Source organism: Dendropsophus ebraccatus, chromosome 6 (genome assembly GCF_027789765.1).
Source record: "Dendropsophus ebraccatus isolate aDenEbr1 chromosome 6, aDenEbr1.pat, whole genome shotgun sequence".
Lineage (NCBI taxonomy): Eukaryota > Metazoa > Chordata > Amphibia > Anura > Hylidae > Dendropsophus > Dendropsophus ebraccatus.
In genome coordinates, this window is record NC_091459.1 from 124,398,611 (window position 1) to 124,418,824 (window position 20,214).

A 20,214-nucleotide genomic window follows, 5' to 3' on the forward strand; every position below is an offset into this window, starting at 1 on the left:
CGACAGGAGCTAAGCTGCTGCCACACAGTGCTGTCGATAGCTTATCTCCCTGACAGTAAAAGGTAGTTGAAATCCAATATAGCCGATCCTTCTCTATGTCAACATCATCTGTCAGAGGAGAGCCTGGAGGTCTTAATACCCATTAGACAGTTGACCAGCCCCACTGAAATTGGAAGGTTTAGCCAACATTTTAAGGTATCTTTATTTTATTATTTTTACTCGAACTCTTTATGGAAGTATGGCTTTTTATAATCATATATCTAGGAGTCCACCCTAAGATCCCCATGTTTCTACCCAATGTAAAAAAAACAAAACAAACAACAGCTGAATAAAAACAACTGAAAAGGGAAGAACTCCAGGTTTCTACCCTAAGAGTCTCAGGTTTCCACCCTATGAACCTCAGGTTTCTACCCTAAGATCCCCAGGTTTACACTGTAATAACCCCAGGTTTCTAACCTAAGATCCCCACCCTAATATAGACTTGTTTCATCCCTAAGATACCAAGGTTTCCACGTAGATACATAGATTTCCAACTTAAGATCCCTAGGTTTCCACCATAAGATCCTCAGGTTTCCACCCTATTATTTCTCTGCTAAGATCCCTAGGTTTCTACCCATTGTCAAAAAAACAGCTGAACGGAAGGGAATGAAATGGTAATGCCAGCATCGGAAAGGACTGGTCATTGGAAGTAGACACCATTGATGGTTCAGCATCCAGGGTTACAATGGATATATCATAGACAGAGCAAATCAGGATTCGATCCTCAGTAGCTGAACAAATCCAGAGGTGTTAACTAAAAATGCAAAGCAGATATAAGCAGAATGTGAAGCCAATGACACAAGACAAATGTCATCAAAAATGAAAAGGTTGTCACCAAAACACAGTGGCGGTTTAGTAGCACACCCAGAAGTTTTTTACAGCAAGATACTTGTGCAGAACCGAAAGAGGAAGTGACCCTTTAAATTCTCATACCAAAAACATTACTAACCTGCACCAGTAAAAAGTCCTCCAATGTCTGACGCATAGAGAGCAGTGTGTAGCTGATACATAGTCAGCCACTATCTTCAATGACTCTTCTTTCTTTGACCATTGGCCATCCTTACTCATAGTGACAAAACCCTGCCCATTACAGCCACCATATGCCATTTGTAAGACTGATATTTCGTTATCTAATAGAGGGGCATTTGGACCTCCTCAGACACCAGGGCCTTGGTGCAGTAGTGGATTATAATAAGTCAATTTCGGTCTGTAACCCAAGGCCCTGAGTTACTAGGGGGCCCATTGCCACCCAAACAGACATACTTTCAGTGGTGTATTGTCTCCTAGCCACAGTTCTGCCATAATAAGCAAAAAAAACTATCCCGTATATGAGAGCACCATGCTAGTGTTGCCATGGTTACAGTGAGGTATAGGGGGGACCAAGCTTGATGAACAGCCCAGGGCCTATGGTAAAGTGACTATAAGGGATGGTAAGGAGTAGTTCAGGGTAAAAGAAGTTGATTTATTTTCAATTTTGGCCTTAAAGGGAACCTGTCACCCCCCGTGCCGGGGTGACAGGCTCCCGACCCCCCGTTAGAGCCCCATATACTTACCTAATCCCGCCGGGTCCCGCTTCTGGAGGTGGTCGGGTGATGAAGATCTCAGCCGCTGCAGCCCGGCGCGCGCGCTGAGAGATGAGTCCAACACCCACAGAGAATGACAGGAGAGTCCAGTGCTCCGTCATTCTCTATGAGCGTTGGACTCATCTCTCAGCGCGCGTGCCGGGCTGCAGCGGCTGAGATCTTCATCACCCGACCACCTCCAGAAGCGGGACCCGGCGGGATTAGGTAAGTATAGGGGGCTCTAACGGGGGTCGGGAGCCTGTCACCCCGGTAATACAATCCATTTTAAGGTAGCGAATCAATCTAGAGTAAAACTGGACATCAATGGTACCCGAGGGAGTTGTCCCTGGCCCACAGCTCTGGGTCCAGCACCAGTTGTCGCCCCTCCAGGATGACGCATGTCTAAGCGGGGCTCTCTCTTTCTCCTGTAACTGCGGGATGATCTTATAAGGTACTTTCATACCAGTAAAATTAGTGAAAAATTAAGTCTGCAAATCCAGACACGCAAAGTGTTTTCTATGTTACTCAAACCAAATATCTTATTTTACAAAAATATATTGTATAAGCACGGGCTCCGCCACAAAGTCATCTGAGTTCGAAGACATTTACGGAGACGTGATTGTTCTTCATTTTTACAAGAAATTTCTGTGGTAATGAGACTGGGGGGGATTGTGACTTTTATAACAAGGACTAAACCAAGTAAGGTGAACGTATCCATGGGCATTCAAGGAAAAACATGTGAAGCACAATATGATGAAACAATAACATGGAGAAATATGGAAAAAACACCAATGTGAAAAATGCTCAAAAACGTTTATTGACTCACAGGAAGCTATCACTAATCTGAACACCCAGAGGGACATAATGATGGACTGTGGTTCTCTCTAAAAACAAACAAACAAACAAAAAACTATCAATGACCATTAAGCCACAGTTCCACCCTTTACCCAGGTTGTTGAACTTGTTGGAGAGGTTAAGTACTTTACTGTGCCCAAGTGTCTGGTATCATTACAGATAATAGTGGTTACAGTGATGTCAAAGCCAATCTCTGTGCCCAGAGCGAGCTTGTGGTGTCCCACCAAGGTTGTTGCTATTTGTTACACCCTTCGCAAAAGCCTGGACTTACTGTAAGTGGTGATGTAGAAGTGATAAAGTTTTGCCACTAGATGTCGCTATTGTTGGTATATGTACTCAGTTGCTGCACAGCTGAAGTATGGAAAGGGTTATTGTTTACTTATGTGTCACATGGATATGTGAACCTATGGGAGTATCTTCTTCTTCTGTCCTATCATCTCTTTCTTTACTTCTTTTTTATGCACTCTTCACCCATTCACAGCACACCTTACAGGGAGCTGTACATAGGAAATCATGTGGGTAAAGGAAATGTAGAGTCTTTTTGTATTGGACATTGTAGGGAAGGACTCAAGGTAGAATGCTCCCTACAGTGGTTCCTTTGGGCCCTGGCCCTCTGCCAGGTCCCCATCAGCATTCTTAGTCAGGTTCCTGTATGGTGAGGAAGCAAGATGCACCTAACAGTTTCTCTTCAAGTAACCTTACTCAGCACTATGCAATGTTAAAACCCTCACAGGAGAGGACAAGTCAGAGATTATCTTAACCCACGCTGAGGACTAGGAGAGTCACAGTGCCGGACAGTATCCACAAAGACAGCAAGATAGGAACTGATCCAGATAGAGCAAAGTTAATGGAAGCCTATGAACTCTCGCAGTGCTGTTGTCAGCAGGAAACCCTCAGCATTCCGCTCATCCCAGGTAACAGGGTCTGGGGCTTGTGTCACCCTCCAGGACGGGTCGCACGACACTGGTAGGGCAACAGGTGGTTCATTCTGACCAAGGTCGATGCACGGGAACAAGTATTCTCTCTCAAGTATTCTTATATCTCTACCTCCTGCTCCAACATCCCGGCAGAGCACAGTACTACTCGGGTTGGGACTCTCACGACCTCCCCCACTCTGCTCCTCTGATTCTTCTACGTATCTCAAAGCACGCTACCCAGTCAGCACGACTGTACTACTCTCTACGCTCTTATCACAGATCTGGATCCTGTACGATCCTGTATTATCAAGTCTAATGTATCCTGTCAATGCACAGCTGTAGGTTCTGCTGCACACAAGTACTTTTAGAGTAAATGAGATATTATTTATGGTAAAGAGACTCTGTGATTCTTCGTCCCACACCAACACAGTATACACACACTTTTTGGGACATTTCCCCTTTTTGTGGGTGAACGTACCAATAGTCGGGTGGGTCAATACTCCACTCCGGACCACCGTGACTACAACCCAAGGACCCCTTAGCAACCTGGCAGGTCACTGACCACAGGGGAACAAGCTGTAACTGGCCCTTTAAAATAAAAGCAGGTGTGCCCTCATACCTGTGTGCCCAACCAGCACTGGCATCACAACACAACATCCTAGGGTCCGGCTACATCTCGGCCAACCACCACGGGAGTGGTGTCACACTCTACCACCTGGCAAGTGACCGGCCATCCCTCTACCATACCTCTGCAGGGGCTCACCACAAGCTTTTAGTTTCACCACCCAAACCATTTAAAGGGGAACTCTGGTTAAGAAAAATTTAGCCCTGTTCAATCCCCACCCATAATCTAAGCTTGTTTGTAATAGGTTATTATTACATGAATTGGGCTGTTTGTCTGCAGCACATCCTGACTCACATCCGGAAGCTGCAGAAAATCCTCACTTCCTGGTCCACTCTGGCTCCACTCCTCTGTCCTCCCCCCTCCCTTCTGAAAGAGGTCACATGATCTCTGTCTCTTCTGTTACAGGGCAAGCTGTGACACCTCATGCGTAACCCCACCCACCACAGACATCACACAGTGATCAGCTGGCCAAAGGCGGGAAAACAACAGCCTCTCCTGAGTAGTATAGGGGATGTAGCAATATGTATATGCTGTATGGCCTCTAGAGGTCTCACTACTTACAGTATGTAGGTTCAACTGTATTGTTGCAAAGGAATCTGTTCTTTCATCTATCTCTTGAATCTGGGGATAGAAGCAGCGTAGACAAGTAGGAAAGGTGTCAAACAATTGGGGAGGATCAGTTAGTGCATCTATATGCTGTTTGTGCATTTAATTTATTTATGGGATAGCTGGAGTTTCCCTTTAAGTCATAGCTTGGCCCACCTCCTCAAGAGTACAGTTTCAATTCACTCCTAGGAGGCAGTAGTCCCGCCCCCAGTTCACCAAAATGCCAAATTAGCATAAGGAGAAAACTCTTAATATCACAGAAACAGAGCTGAGAATAAACGTAAGAATCCTTTATCCCCAGCGATCCGTGCGCTATAGGGAGATATCAGCAGGCTAGCATCAACTAGTGACAGAAATGCTGAACAGATCAGTGTATTACTTGTATAATTCTCTTTAGCCGTTCTGCTAATATGCAGAAGAATAGTATTCCCCTCCCCCCACTCTCCAGCTGATGATTGACAGTTGACTGCCTATACACAGCATGGATAGCTAACTGCCAATCAGCAGGTGGTGGGCAGAGTTTTCTGCTTCTCATGAATATCCAGGACTACTGAGCTCATGCACATAACGGAGAGGACTACTTATTGTCCATGTTATTCAGGAGGAGATCTCCGGATCAGCTGCAGAGAACAATGTAAGTGATACATCATTCTGTTCAGCTTCTCTGTCACTAATTTATGCTACTCTTATATAGGACGGCATAAACCTGCTGACAGAGTCTCTTTAAGGGCCCTTTACATCCACACATATGGGTAGACCTGTAACATCATTGGTCGTCCGTTATACTCTCTATAGTCATATGAAGTGCATTGCCAGTAACCTGATTTTACACAGTACAGCTGAGCTCCAGACTCAGGACATTGTTGTGCAGCAGCCAGACGATGAATCGACAATGGTCGTGGTTTTATCTCAGGGTAACACACAGCCGTCTCGCCCATGTCTGCCTGTTGCTGTTACAATAGCTGATCTGACCTCTGTACAATATTATAAGTGAGGAGCGTAACACTTCCCGCACTTCCCAGTAGCCATTGGCCGTAATCCACAGTAGAAATAACAGAGACTTATTTATTAAAGATGTGTGTGTGATACGGCCATTATTAGTATTAATATGTGTATATATAATGGAGAAAATGTGTCGCTAGATAACAAGAGAAACAATGATATTAACGTCAATATAAAAACTTCAATCAAAATCAATTTCTTAACCCCTTCCTGCCTAATAAATGTTGACCCCAGTGTTTTAGTCCTTTTCCTTCTTGACGTAACTTTTTGTACTTACCTCGACAGAGCTTTTTTTTTTCTTTTTGCACAACAGGTTGAATTTTTTATTGGCTTCCCTTATTTTACCAAATATATGTTCTGCGGGGTAACATGGAAAAAAAATAAAATTCTGCTACTTTGCAGGGGTGTTATGTGAGGCATTTACCCAGTGGAATTATGTTATCTGCATTCTACATGTTAGTACGGTCGCAGCGATGCTAAATTTCTAGGTTTTATTTTACTACTTAAAAAAAAACTTTAACTGAAAATTTTAACTTTAAAGTTTAAATTTAATCTAAAATTTGAAAGTTTTTTTTTTTTTTAAATTAGTATAAAAGAAAACTCGGTTTAGCATCGCTACAATTAAAAACATTTGACCCGTACAACTTAAAAAAAATTTGCCTACAGAACTGTTGGAGGACTTGAGAGCTGGTACCATTGGTACCATCTTGGGGTGGATGTTACTTTTTATGGCTTTTTAGTTTGTTCTTTCTTGGGAAGAGGTGACAAAAAAATTCTGGGAACTAAGTGAAACCTTATAGATTAACCATTTACAGTACATGCCAAGGTGAAATCATGATCAGGACATGTAAAGAATCTATTCTACCCACTGGCGTCCTAGCAGCATGATCTCTATTGATGGCAACTAGGTGGTTAAGTGACCTAAATCAGAGATAACTGCATCTGCCTGATATACATTTGACATAAATATATGTCAAATTTCAGGAAGAAGTTAACATCAGAGATGAACACAACTCAATCATTCGACATTTGAATACCGACTTTGGAGGCAGCCCTAGTGAAAACATGGATAGAGCCATAGGACGTAGACCATATCCATGTTTTCTCAGACTCTCTAGGGCTACATCCAACTTCTTCAGACACCGATATTCAAATGGCGAACAATCAGACTTGTGCTCATCTCTAGTCAACATATCTTTATTGAAGTCAGAGCACTGTCTTTCTAATTCTAAACTCCAACTCCCATAATAATAAAATTCTGGCCACCACTAGAGGGAGCTTAGGAACTTACTGCATACAATATTTACACTGAACCCAATGATGACACAGTATACGGTAGCCTCCCTCTTATAGCATCTGAGGCAGCTTAAATAGAATTATTGAGTTCTGAAGACTTATGAAGCTAATAGGGTAAAAAACTAAAATAAGTAAAAAAAATAGTGCTGGTAGATTGATATTCAAGTTTAGGCCATGTTCACATGGCTTAATAGACTGGCCGTTCTGTCACCCGCGGGAGCCGCTCGCTTCATAGTGTGAACTAACTGAGCTTTCTGCGGCCGCTATTCAATGAATAGTGGCCGCGAAAAACTGACATGCCAGTTGTTTGCGGCATGTGTGTATACGCTCCAGCCAGGACCCCATAGACAGCAAGCCAACGCATTTGTTTGTATTAACTACGGCCGCTGTTGCAATCGGCAACAACAGCCGTAGGAATTAGAAAAAATACATTGTGTGAACATAGCCTTATAGTGTTGCCAGCTCTGTTTTTACAGAACTGTCTGTAAAACAGATGAGGTAGTCTGGAGATTTTCTGTCAGTGCCAGAAATAAATCCTCAATGATCAGTCTTATGAGGTGATATTACCACATCTAAAACTTAAAGGTCAAAGCCTTTCTCTACAAGCACAGAGGTATATGGATTGTGTGGATTTTTGTGCTGATATGTTGGACTTGCTGAAAAAAATTAGGAAATTTACTAAAGTTTAAGATTGGAAATTGAAAGGATACAACCATCAAACAAACCAGTAATAAGGAAACTGTTTAGTATCCATTACAAAAATAAGAATGTAATATTGCAGTTTGCACATTGACCACTAGATGTCAGCACAACAGGCTGTAATCCAGAGAAGCATCTCAATTTACAGCCTGCTGCAGAGCAAAATGTCATGTTATCATCTGTTGAAGTTAGAGGTCACAAAAAAAAGAATACAGCATATCTTATAGTTGTACATGATTAACGTAGTTATATATTTATCCTTCTGAATCTTTTTTGCCAGTTTTGACCCCCCCCACCCCCAATCATCTGTAGGTTGCAGCTTAGTAGGGAAGGGGGATGATGATACTTATTAAAGAGACTTACTTTTAGGCAGGGCTTGATGGGAAATAAATATGCAAATTATGCATATTATTCTTTAAACCTTTTTTTAAGAAAACTAGAATAAACCTATTGGGTGCGTTCACACCTACAGGATCCGCAGCAGATTTGATGGTGCAGATTTGTTGCTGTGTGCAGCGGATCCGCAGCGGAAAATACCTGCGGATCCGGTAAGTGTGAACGCACCCTTAAGGAAGAAAATATCCTAAATAAACATCTTGTGATGGATCAAAAACACTTATAGGGCTCCTCGCTGCTGTCAAGTCAAACGTCTCACATGACATGCCTGTGTTTCGATGACATGACATGCCTGTGTTTCGATGCTTATCTGACAGGCGATGTCCCTCTGAGAGCAATTCAGTCTTGTGGCAGCGCCCCCTGTAATGACACAAACACATGGACTGTTCCTTCTGTGTAAGGACAGATCTTATCTACGTCCCTCTCAGCGATGGCCGATGGTTGCTATGTGCGGTCATGGTCTCCAGCCAATAATAACATTTACCTTCCTGCCTGAGGTCCTGCAGCCATAACACAGACTGCGTCCTACCCCAGTGGACTTTTATCTAAGGAGCCGTGATTGACATTAGAGATGGTCCTCAGTGCTGGATGTATTTGGTTTTTAGTAGAGATGAGCGAACCTGGAGCATGCTCGAGTTGATCTGAACCCGAACTTTCGGCATTTGATTAGCGGTGGCTGCTCAACTTGGATAAAGCTCTAAGGCTATGTGGAAAATATGGATATAGTCATTGGCTGTATCCATGTTTTCCAGACAACCTTAGAGCTTTATCCAAGTTCAGCAGCCCCAGCTAATCAAATGCCGAAAGTTTGAGTTTGGATCGACTTGAACCCGGACCCGGTTCGCTCATCTCTAGTTTTTAGCCTTCTGTGGCTTTTTCTTTTTGGAGTATATGATGCATCTGACTATCGGACGTGCCCAGGGTTACACAGGCCACAAGATATAAATATTATGGTATATATGCACACCATGTCCAGCTTCCTCTAATGCACTGAACATACAGGTGACTAGATCGAAAAGAGGACCCAAAAGCTATGATCAGTCACACAGTTCCCTCAGTGATCAGGCAGAGGATTTATGAGCATTCTGCCTGATCATTAAGAAAACAATCAGGGGTATTTGGTGCTGTCAGTCATCCCTAGGGCTAGGATAGACCTAATTCTTTAGAGGGGCATTAGAAGGGGATGTCTCCATCGCAGCATTTAATGAAGTCACAATGTACCACCAACCCAGCTGGGTTGCTGTTGTAACTTCCTTGCTCAAGGAGAAAGCAGGGTGACAAATGTGTATAGGGGCCTCACAATTATATCTAGACTTGGGTGTATAGGGAGGATATTTCACATGCAAGTTCTTAAAGGGAACCTGTCATCACTTTCCTGCTGCTTGAACTACAAGTAATGGGGGGCAGTCCCTGGTGGTTTCTCGCTGCCCCATTGATCTTGATGGATGTGTCCCCTATCCCCAAACAGGGAGAAATCTATCAATCAAGGAATGTGGGGTGAAGCTGTTGGGGGCGCCCCAGGGACTCAGGTTCAGGTAGCATTAAAGGGGTACTCCAGCGTGGGGGCCCTTTTTTGCTGGGATCGGGGAGGAGGTGGCCGAGGGAAAAGATGTCCACTCACCTCCCCGGTTCCAGCGGCAGGTCCCGCATCGCGGCGCTCCGGTGCCCAGTTCCCGGCCGCTTCTGGGTCTCGGGCCCGAGACGTGACGTGATCTGTGCAGACTTGAAACGGATCCCGCCTCCTTCACAGAGCGGCTGAGCGAACCTGAGACGTTACGTCTCGGACCCACGTCAGACACCCGGAAGCGGGCACCGGAGCGACGCGATGCGAGACCCACCGCTGGAGCCGGGGAGGTGAGTGGACATCTTTTCCCTCGGCCACCTCCTCCCCGCTCCCAGCAAAAAAGTGTCCCCTACGCTGGAGTACCCCTTTAAAGTGAGAAGCTATATGAGACTATCAGTCTATAGGTACTCACTAAAGATGAGTGAACCGAACTTCTTGAACCAAAATTTGTTCCAAACTTTGCAAAAACATTGGATTGGTACCGAACCAAACTTTTTGCAAAGTTTGGAACAAGTTTGGAAAGATGAAGACGGCACATCGAAAACCCCCCAAAATTGTTTTCTCACCTGTCTGCGCTCCCCCAGTGTCCTCCTCTGGGTCTCCAGCCACCTCTAGCCCATTCAGCCAATGCTGAGCGGGCTGTCACTCTCTTCTCTGGAGAGACAGATTTTGATGGCTGGGGGGACACCAGAGAAGAAGGACACAGAGAGCACGGACAGGTAAGTATAGATGAGACATTTTCTAAAATGCACTAAAACTGCTACACTGCAATGACTGAGCTGTTTTAGTGCTGTATGTTTAAGGTTTAGTTTGGACAAAACCGAACTTTACAATAAAGTTCAGCGGACCTGCCAAACAAAACTTTTGAAATGTTCACTCATCTCTAGTACTCACCCCAGTTTTGTCCCACATTGTGCTGCTGTTTTATGTGCAGGCCGTACCCTAGCAGTCCACCTGCATCCCTAATGTGTTTCAGTACGATGTGGGGAAGCAGAGATGATGACAGGCTGCCTCAGGATGTGAACAAGAAGCATGGTTTTGTAGGAAGGCAGGAGAAGACCTTGAGTAGATCATGTCTTGAGACCTAGTACCATGAAGCTACTTGTCCAGTGGGCAGATCTGCTGTCTATCCCTAGGTCACCACCCAAGTCTGAACAAGATTCAAGAATTGTTGTCCCCTAGACCTTAGAGGGTCCAAATTAAAAAAATATATATATTTTGTAGCATGTCATGTTTAAAAAAAAGTCCTCACCTAGCTTTACAAATGTAAAAAGAAAAGATTGGTCTGACTATGAATTAACTTATATTCAGGATAGGCGAGATACGGGCTGGAGACTTTAGGCTCTTTTACATGGCCTGATGTTTGCTGCATACGAGCACAGATCAGTAAAAGAAAAATTTTAATTAAAAACCTACGGATCATTTTTTTTGCACCCTAATAAGTACAAAACATGAATAAAAAAGCATTCATAGGTGTCCAGTGACCTGCAGCGCAGATTGTATTTACCCCATTGTTCTGGTGACTGTGGAGGTCTCTTTACTCAGACCCCCACCAATTCCCCCATAGCTAAACTTTTATAGGATGACAGCAGCCCATAACCATTGTCCACATTAAGATCTTGAGTTATAATGACAGGGTTTAAAGAGACGAAGGCAGACAAACTTTATAGGCTTGGACTGGCAGGACGTCCTGTTGCAGATGATGTTAGTGGTAATTGGAAAATGAGAGATGAGTGGAGCCAAGAGGACTGGAATCATCACCCGCTCTATTACTGCTCTGTTTATTTTCTCTTCGGGGATTATAAACTTTAGCGTTCACATGGCCGGCACTGGTCTACTCAGAAAATCCCAATATATTTCAGTCACTTCAATGTCCAATTTTGCACAGTATCATGACATTAAAGGGTCACAGCACGCCAGCGCATTGCGACCTCTTACCCCACACTTTGCATTGACATACACTACACTTTCCGTGGTGCCCTAAACTATCAGGTACAATACAAAGTATATACAGGAGCAGGGACATCAGTCTTTGATAGGAGTCCCTGCTACTGTAGGTATATTCAATTGTTCCCTACCCTAATAGTATAGCTATTCCTGAGAAACATTCAGCACACCTCCAATAAAGCCTGCAGCAGCTACATCTGTAGCCGAGGCGCATAAGACTGAAGAACTGACATGGACTTGAATGGACTTGACAAGTTTAGGGGGAAAAATTCATAAAGGGGTATTCCTATCTGGGGTAGTTATGCCCTATCCACAGTATATTCAGGATAAGGCATAACTAAGGGATTGCAGAGGGTCAGACCACCGAGGCCCCTTGTGATCTCTAGAACGGAGTCCCCAAAATCCCCCAAGAATCCCTACATGCTGCATCTCTATTCATTCTCTATGAAGCTGCTGAAGAGAGTCAAAGCTGCATTTGGTTCACAGTAGCAGCTCCACAGAGTATGTATTCCTGGGCCCCCATGCTCGGGGGCCCTGGTGGTTAAATCTCCCAGAAAAATCTTTTAGTTATGCCGTATCCTATGTGTATTTCGGAAAGGGCATAAGTACCTCAGTGGAGAATACCCCTTAAGGGTGCCTTCACACCTACCGTATCGCAGTAGAAAATCCGCTGCGGATCCGCAGCAGATCCGCAGCGGATTTAACTAAATGAATGAACACAGCAAATCCGCACTTACAAATCTGGTGCGGATCCGCAGCGGATTTGACAGTGCGTATTTAATGCTGTGTTCATTCATTTAGTTAAATCCGCAGCGGATTTTCTACTGCGATACGGTAGGTGTGAAGGCACCCTAAAGCTTATCTGTACTCTGTAAAAAAAAAAAAAACATTGCTAATTTTCCTAAACTGGCCAAAAACATCAGCGAGGTGGGGTGTCAATGAGACGGGGCCTAGAGCATCCATACCTTAGGCCTGCACAGATGCTCTAGGCCCAGTCTCATTGACACCCCGCCACAAAGCCATAATAAGAGTTGTTTTTAGCCAAAATACAGGCCCCAGGAAAAAGCAGACCTGCCATGAAAAAAACTACCATCAGTTCTCAGTTAAGGAAGAACTCCAGTGACAATGATAATTTGCCCATAGGCAAGGGCAGGGGGAAAGATAAACAATCACTAGAAACAGGCTCTGGGACCCCTACTCAAAATAATTTTCCTCCTATTTCTAATGTCGTCACAACTTGGTGGAAGAACCCAACCCGGTTAATGGACTGCCTGCTCCGCCAATCAGTGACTGCAGTGGTGTGCCGCCCCAGTCACTGATTGGCTGAGTGGGTAATCTATCGGCCTAGTCTTTACGTCCCTTGAGAAGCAGATCCAGGAAGTCTTGGTGCGGTACGGCACTGCGGGGGCACTAGGAAAAGTGAGTAGTTCTTGTTTTTAATATTATTATTCTTATATTCTTATCTCTTGGCCAGTATGGAGTGCAGCTACAAAGAGCGTCTCTCATCCTGGAGGACCTGTCCTCTTCATGTTAATAAGTACAGTGCAATACTTCATTCTTCCTGTGGTGGCACTGCAGAGAATCTGATCTCTTAGTTCCAGGTTTCCACACAGATTAAGCTGCTCACTGGGGATTACTGTCAGTTTATTGTCACAGGACTCTTCCCACAAGTAAGAATAGCCAAAGTTGAGAACTCCTTTAAGATTTAACACTTTTTAATTAGGGAAAAAAACATATAAGGTTCTGCAGAACCTCTTTAAATCTTTATTGACTTGTTAACACATTGTGTAATCCCTCCGTGATGCCAAGTTATGCGTAAAATATCACTATAATAGATATTATGTTCAGAAACATATCGTAAAAAATTGATCTTTATTAAGTGAAGGGGAATATTTTAGGAATGGAAGAAAACGTCTGTTTGTTATAAGGAGCGTGAATTCATTATCGCCCTCTCAGGTTATGGAAACTTTGTCCGAAGCAAACTAAAAAGAAACATTATTGCATATGCAGATCAACCAGAACATTAAAACCACTGAAAGATGAAATGAATATCATAGGATTATTCGGTGACAATGGCGTCTGTAGGGGATGGGATATATTAGGAGCAAGCGACCAGTAAGATCTTGTTGGGATCTTTAGAGTGATCCATATTCCCTACATAGACATTGAGTTACATAATTAAATTTTATCTTCCTTCAGTCACCACTAGGGAGAGCTCAAGAGCTTACTGTGCACTGTGATCTTATTGAGATGAATATATAAGCAGTATGCAGCAAAGATTTTACCATTCTATCTGTGGCATTTGTCAGTATAGAACATCTCATGATACGTCTCAGAATTTTCATCCCATCCCTGAATCTTTGCCCCTTTGTTTATAACGTTGTTTCCTTTCTCAGATGAATGTTCCAGTGTCGTTCTCTGTGACAGACAATGTTATGTTTGGCTTTGGGCAGAGTCCTTGGCCTCTAATTGATAGCAGATCACTCTCACTATGAGAACACGCTCATTCTTTGCCCTAAAACATTGCAGTGTCTTTGATCTTCTGTGCAGCAGAGCTAAGTTTGTCATTGAACTGTTCCTTTTATGCAATGCAACTCATTGTCATTGACAAACTTGGCTCTGCTACATCACTGTGTAACTAACAATCACTTACTGGGGCTTTAATATTGAAGCGTTATCCATAGGGTCGATCATTGAGCGTCCAACTCCTGGCTTGGCCAATGACAAGCTGTATGAAGGGGCCATCGGGCTCAGGTGTTCTGTAGAGCACTGTACATAAAGATATGCCTAGTATTATGCCTTGTAATGGGACTAAGCTGCAGTCTCAGCTGAAGCCCCACCCTACAGCTTACATCACCATCTCCCTATCATATACACAGATACATACAGTGGCGTAGCTACCATAGAGGCAGGGCAGGAAGCTGCTATGGGGCCCTGGGGGAGGGGGGCCCAGGGATGCACGGGGAAGATAAGAGCCTCCTGTGCCCTTCTGCTTAACCCCTTATGTACTGTAGTGTAGCTGCAATTAGCTCTCTGCTTCACTGCATTGATAACTTCTGACCTCTGTAGGAGCTCAGAGAACAGAGGTCAGAGGTTATCAGTGCAGTGAAGCAGAGAGCTAATTGTCTTATGCTTATTAACCTTTTTTTGTGTTGCAGCTTGTAAGAGAACACTGGGTCACTTACACACTGCAGTACATAAGGAGTTAAGCAGAAGGTAGTCTGCTCCTGCACCTATGTATATAACCATAAGGGCCCCTAATAGGCTCTTATAGTTAAATACAGTTGACTGACAGAACAAGCAGCCATTGACTTTCTGCTCTGCCAGGCACTGTTGTGGCTGCACGCAGGACTCTGCTTCTGCCCACAAGAGATTTTATTTTTTGGCCACATCACTGAGTGTATATATATATATATATATATATATATATAGTGCGTAGGGAAGGGGGGCCCCTTACAGTTTTTTGCTATGGAACCCCATGAATCCTAGCTACGCCCCTGGATACATATATATCTTTATTAGGACATTTAGGGAAGAGTGAGGAGTGATTACAACATGCTGCCTTGTGCTGAGCTATGACACAAGCAGAGGAGGAAACAGGAAAGGAATACAGCAGCGGCAACATTCTGCAGTGGTATGCAATGTTCTGCAGTAGCTGGGCATGGGAAGTGCTGTAGGAGAAGAGTGAGCAGGGTGGGAGGGCATGATTATTTAAGTGAATGGCTTCAATGCCAGAAACAGATATTAGAGAAGAAAGACGCTGCTTTCTTCAAATCAAACACAAATCACAAAAATATCACATCTACTGCAAACCTACCTCTGGCCAACAGGTGGCGACGGCATCTGCTTTCTCTTCCTGAAAGACCTTTGTTCACTATGTTAGGGTAAGCGGAGTTTACAGGAGGGAGAGAACTTTTTATATACATACCACACATGTCATGGGCTGTACAGTTCATGGCCACATTTTCCCTTTCATTTTATAAAATTTATAAGAAAAAGGTGATTATTGTATAGCCTGACCGGTGTCCTCTACTTGCCCTGGACCCCCCTAAGCATTAAAGGGGTTGTCCAGCGAAAATCATTTTCTTTTAAATCAACTGATATCAGAAATTTATATAGGTTTGTAATTTACTTCTATTAGGAAATCTCAAGTCTTCCCATACTTGTTATCTGCTGTATGTCATGCAGGAAATGTTGTTTTATTTTCAGTCTGACACAGCGCTCTCTGCTGACATCTCTGGCCGAGACAGTAACTCTGTCTCGGTTTTCTATGAATGCCCATAGAAAACCCTTCCTGCTCTGGACAGTTCCTGTCTCGGCCAGAGATGTCAGCAGAGAGCACAGTGTCAGACTGAAAATAAAAGTACGAGAAGATTTTTTTTTATAGAAGTAAATTACAAATTAAGGGTGCCTTCACACCTACCGGATCCGTAGAGGATCTCACTTCTGCGGATTCGCAGCGAGATCAGCTGCGGATCCAGTACCATTGATGCCTATGTTAGCACATACCCGCAGCGGGATTGACATCCCGCTGTGACTATGTGCTTTAACCCCCTGGCGCCCACAGCCCCGCCGCTCGCATTAGCCCCGCCACCGGCAAACTCTATCCCCGCCGCCCACATCCTCCATCCCGGCCCCCCATCCTCCCCGCCGCCCGCATCCTCCATCCTCCCTGCCGCCCGCATCCTCCATCCCTACCGCCTGCATCCTGCAGCCCATCGCCGAGAGCATACATTACCTGCTCGGCGGCGTGGCTTCAGTGAGGCTCCCAACTCCGGTCCCGCTCAGCCGATCAGCGCACGGCAACACTGATCGACTGAGCGGGACCGGGAGCCTCACTGCAGCCGCGCTGAGGAGCGGGTAATGTATATGCTCTCGGCGACGGGCTGCAGGATGCGGGCAGTGGTGCTCATAGGGGGCGGGGATGGAGGATGCGGGTGGCGGGATGATGGGGGGCCGTGATGGAGGATGCGGGCGGCAGTGCTAATGGGGGGCCAGGATGGAGGATGCCGGGGGCTAGGCTGATGGGAGGCCGGGATAAAGGATGCGGGCGGCGGTGATGATGGAGGCGGGGATAGAGGATGCCGGTGGTGGGGCTAATGCGAGCGGCGGGGCTGTGGGCGCCAGGGGGTTAAAGCACATAGCTGCGAGTATGTGCTAACATAGGCATCAATGGTACTGGATCCGGAGCTGATCTCGCTGAAAATCCGCAGAAGTGAGATCCGCTACGGATCCGGTAGGTGTGAAGGCACCCTTATATAGTTTTCTGACACCAGTGGATTTGAAAGAATTTTTTCTCCCTTTAATAGGGTTACCCCTGAGGGGTGTTATTAAATATTTGTGGGGCATAGTGCAAAATTTCAGCTCCCCTCCCCCCCCACACACACACAGATGGCAAACTACAACTCCCAAACTCCCAACTCCTTTAAGCAGGACATAGTGGGGGGTATAGTTCTCTGTCTAGAGAGCCACAGGTTGGGAGGCACAGCCCCCTGGGTAATCTCACCTGTCCTGGCGCCTGCTCTTCTCCAGTGCTCTGGCCTCTTCTGGTCAGGTCTGCCTCCTGTGTAATGGGGGCGGAGCTGTGCCAGCATCACACAGAAGGAAGTGGCAGAACAGGGAGCTCAGGGCTCCCCTCTCTTGTCACTGCTGATACAATTGCCAATACAATGGGCTGTCACTATCACAGCTGATTTAGGAGAACTACAGATCAGCATGTGGTGAGGGGGTCCAGTGGGCCCCCCTGGTGTGCAGGCCAAATCATAAGGGCAACCGTTGCAACCCCTGTAGGGTTACTACAGTGCCAATTCTCATGCCCAGCAGATGCCAGCCTCCAAATCTGAGTATGGTAAGTGACTCTACACAAAGTACCCTTCATCTGTCCGGTTATGGCGCTCCCAGTATGGAAACAGAGACCCCCATTCTCCCCGTATCCCTGATTTTCCATGAGGGGTGGTGTAGTAGCCAGCAGACATGGCTTGTTACCAATACAATGACCATAAATCTGGGACATCCGCTTGGATCTATTTCAGGCTGCGGCCGCCGGACCGCACAGCTTGAAGATTTTATTTTTCTTTTATAGCTGATTTAAGCGAGGAAAATCCACTAATTATATATCCCACCGGGAACAACAATAGCTGCGGCTTGGACATGGTAAGAATAGATGTATGAGAAACATACAAGTGGAACTGTCTGTCTTCATATCCTCTGAGTCATGATAAGTATACAGAAAGTATGTACTACAAGTGCCAGAAACACAGGGAAATATCTACTCTGCATAGCAACATATTAAAGGGGAACTCCGACCAAAAAATGCTTTCTTTCAAATCAACTGGTGTCGGAAATTTATAAAGATTTGCAATTTACTTCTTTTTAAAAATCCAGCACTTATCAGCTGCTATATGTCCTGCAGGAAGTGGTATATTTCTTCCAGTCTGCCACACTGCTCTCTTCTGCCACCTCTGTCCATGTCAGGAATTGTCCAGAGCAGGAGAGGTTTTCTATGGGAATTTTTTGTCAGAATGGAAAGAATACACCACTTCTTGCAGGACATACAGCAGCTGATATATACTGGAAGACTGGAGATTTAAAAAAAAAAAAAAGTAATTTACCAATCCATATAACTTTCTGAACCAGTTTATTGTAAGAAAAAATCACAGTTGCGTCACACAATGTGTTGCGCAGAAATTACTCGTCAGAAATATGTGGAATAATTATATATACTGCCGGGATCACGTATTAAAATTTAACTTTTATTAATTTATTTTAAAAAGTGATAAAGAGCCTGATATATGACTCCCTTTGTTCTACAATTGATAAAGTCACGTATGACATACTCTTTGTTGGTAATAGCTGATTTAAATGACTTGGTGTTTTTAATGTGTTTGCATGCATTGCATCTCCCACATTTAAAGCAGCCTGGTATCTGCCGGTCAAGCCATGTTGTAAAGTTGTTGTAAAGTTTTCTTAAAAGTAGTACACGTCCTTTAGCACTGCATCAAATGTATCTTGCCGGGGATCTACAGTAACTCATATAACCCCACTGTCCACTTTAATCCATTGGGTAAAAACTGCTGTCACTTACCAGGCCATGGACTCCACATGTCCCAGAAGTGTAACCCAATATATGTTCTTCGTCCCTTACCGGTCTAAGTATGTCCACAATATTCAGATTATTGATATGAGTGTGCTTGGTCTAGGTCTGAGATCCTTTGAAGGTGTTAAGTGAACTTAACTGAAAGAATGATGAATGAATGAAGAGTCAGGGGGTAAGTTGCCTTGGATAACTACAGTATTTGAAAAAGGCGACTGACCTTGGTTGTCCGTGATAGAGCTTGTAAAGTAGACCAGACTTCCAATACCTGGGGGCTAAAAAATGTTATTGACCTTGGCTGACTGAGAGAATCATAGTAAAGCAGACTGGACTCCCAATATAACTGGGTCAATAAAGGGTTATTATATCCATTGTTTCAAAAATGTTCCCTGGTTTTATGAGATTAACCCTTCAGATCAAGAGATGTTCCTGATGATTGGAGAATGTTACACCTATCCACAAGAAGGGTAGTAAAGAAAATCCCAGTAACTACAGGCCAGTGAGTCTGACGTCTGTAGTAGTTAAAATGATGGAAACTGCTAAAATAAAAAGGAAGATAGTGGATTACCTAAAAATCCAAACCAGCATGGCTTTACTGAGGGCAGATCATGGTCAGACTAACCTCATCGATTTATTATGTCATAGGAGCTGAGGTGCAATTACAGGTCACGACTGTTACATCCTTCTGAGAAGATAAGTCATCGGCCTGTTTTGGCTAGGAAACCCCTTTACTCAAAAACTTGCAAACTTCCTTGTTGCTTTAAAAAGTCCCCGAGTTCTCATGCCCTATGAGGCAGAAAAATATTTTATAAAAAATAGTGGAAAGTTGTTTTAACCTGATGGGTCTAGATTCCAACCTTGTGATAAATTGCTGGTGGGGAGCTTCAGCTTTAGTTTATGTGAAAAATAAGAGGACGACTTCTTTAATGGTTGTTTTCAGAATGGTGCCTATCTAAGTTATTGTTACAAACTGCAGAATTACCACCGTACCGTGTCATTTTACCCAATGAGCCCCCTCTTTGCACTTTGGATATTATAGAATTACATGGCAAGACAACAAGCGATACCCCTGAAGAATTAATTAAAACTAATCACCTATTCACAAGAGTGGTTATAAGTGGTGGACTAATCACTAGAATCCCAACTGATAACTCTTTTGTGAATGGAGCAGAGGTCGAGTATGCGCATGTTTGCTTCATCCACCTGCTATGAACTTTGCAGAATATACAGATGAAGTGAGCAGCAATTTCATAGTTGGTTGGTTATATTTATTGCACTACAAGTGCAGCATTCTATGCATCCATATCCATTGTGCCCCATGCTTTTAGAAAAAAGAGTAGAGACAGTAAGCTAGGAATGCTTTATGCATCCCTAGCTTACTGTTAATAGATTCCCAGGGCCAGGTGCTCTGCCAGCCCAGAATCTATGGCACCAAAGTTTAAGCTAGAGCTGGCTTACCTTGTCTAATAGCATGGGTTCCCTGAGTTGGGCACAGTGCTAATCTAAAAATCTGACCCAAAAACACACAGATAGGTGAAGTGCTGCGGAATCTGTGTGCGCTATACAAAATAAAGTGCTATAACGTGCAGATGGCTGCCCAGCAGTCGGCAGTA

At 44.3% G+C, this 20,214-nt stretch overlaps 1 protein-coding gene across 1 annotated transcript in view; it reads left to right on the plus strand.

Annotated features, from left to right (window-relative positions):
• The first annotated feature begins 5,223 nt into the window (after positions 1 to 5,223).
• LOC138796001 (adhesion G protein-coupled receptor F5-like) overlaps positions 5,224 to 20,214 on the plus strand; it is a 154,077-nt gene continuing 139,086 nt past the window's right edge. Inside the window, exon 1 of the mRNA XM_069975838.1 lies at positions 5,224 to 5,238. The gene's annotated coding sequence lies outside the window, so the exon portion shown is untranslated. The remainder of the gene's footprint in view (positions 5,239 to 20,214) is intronic.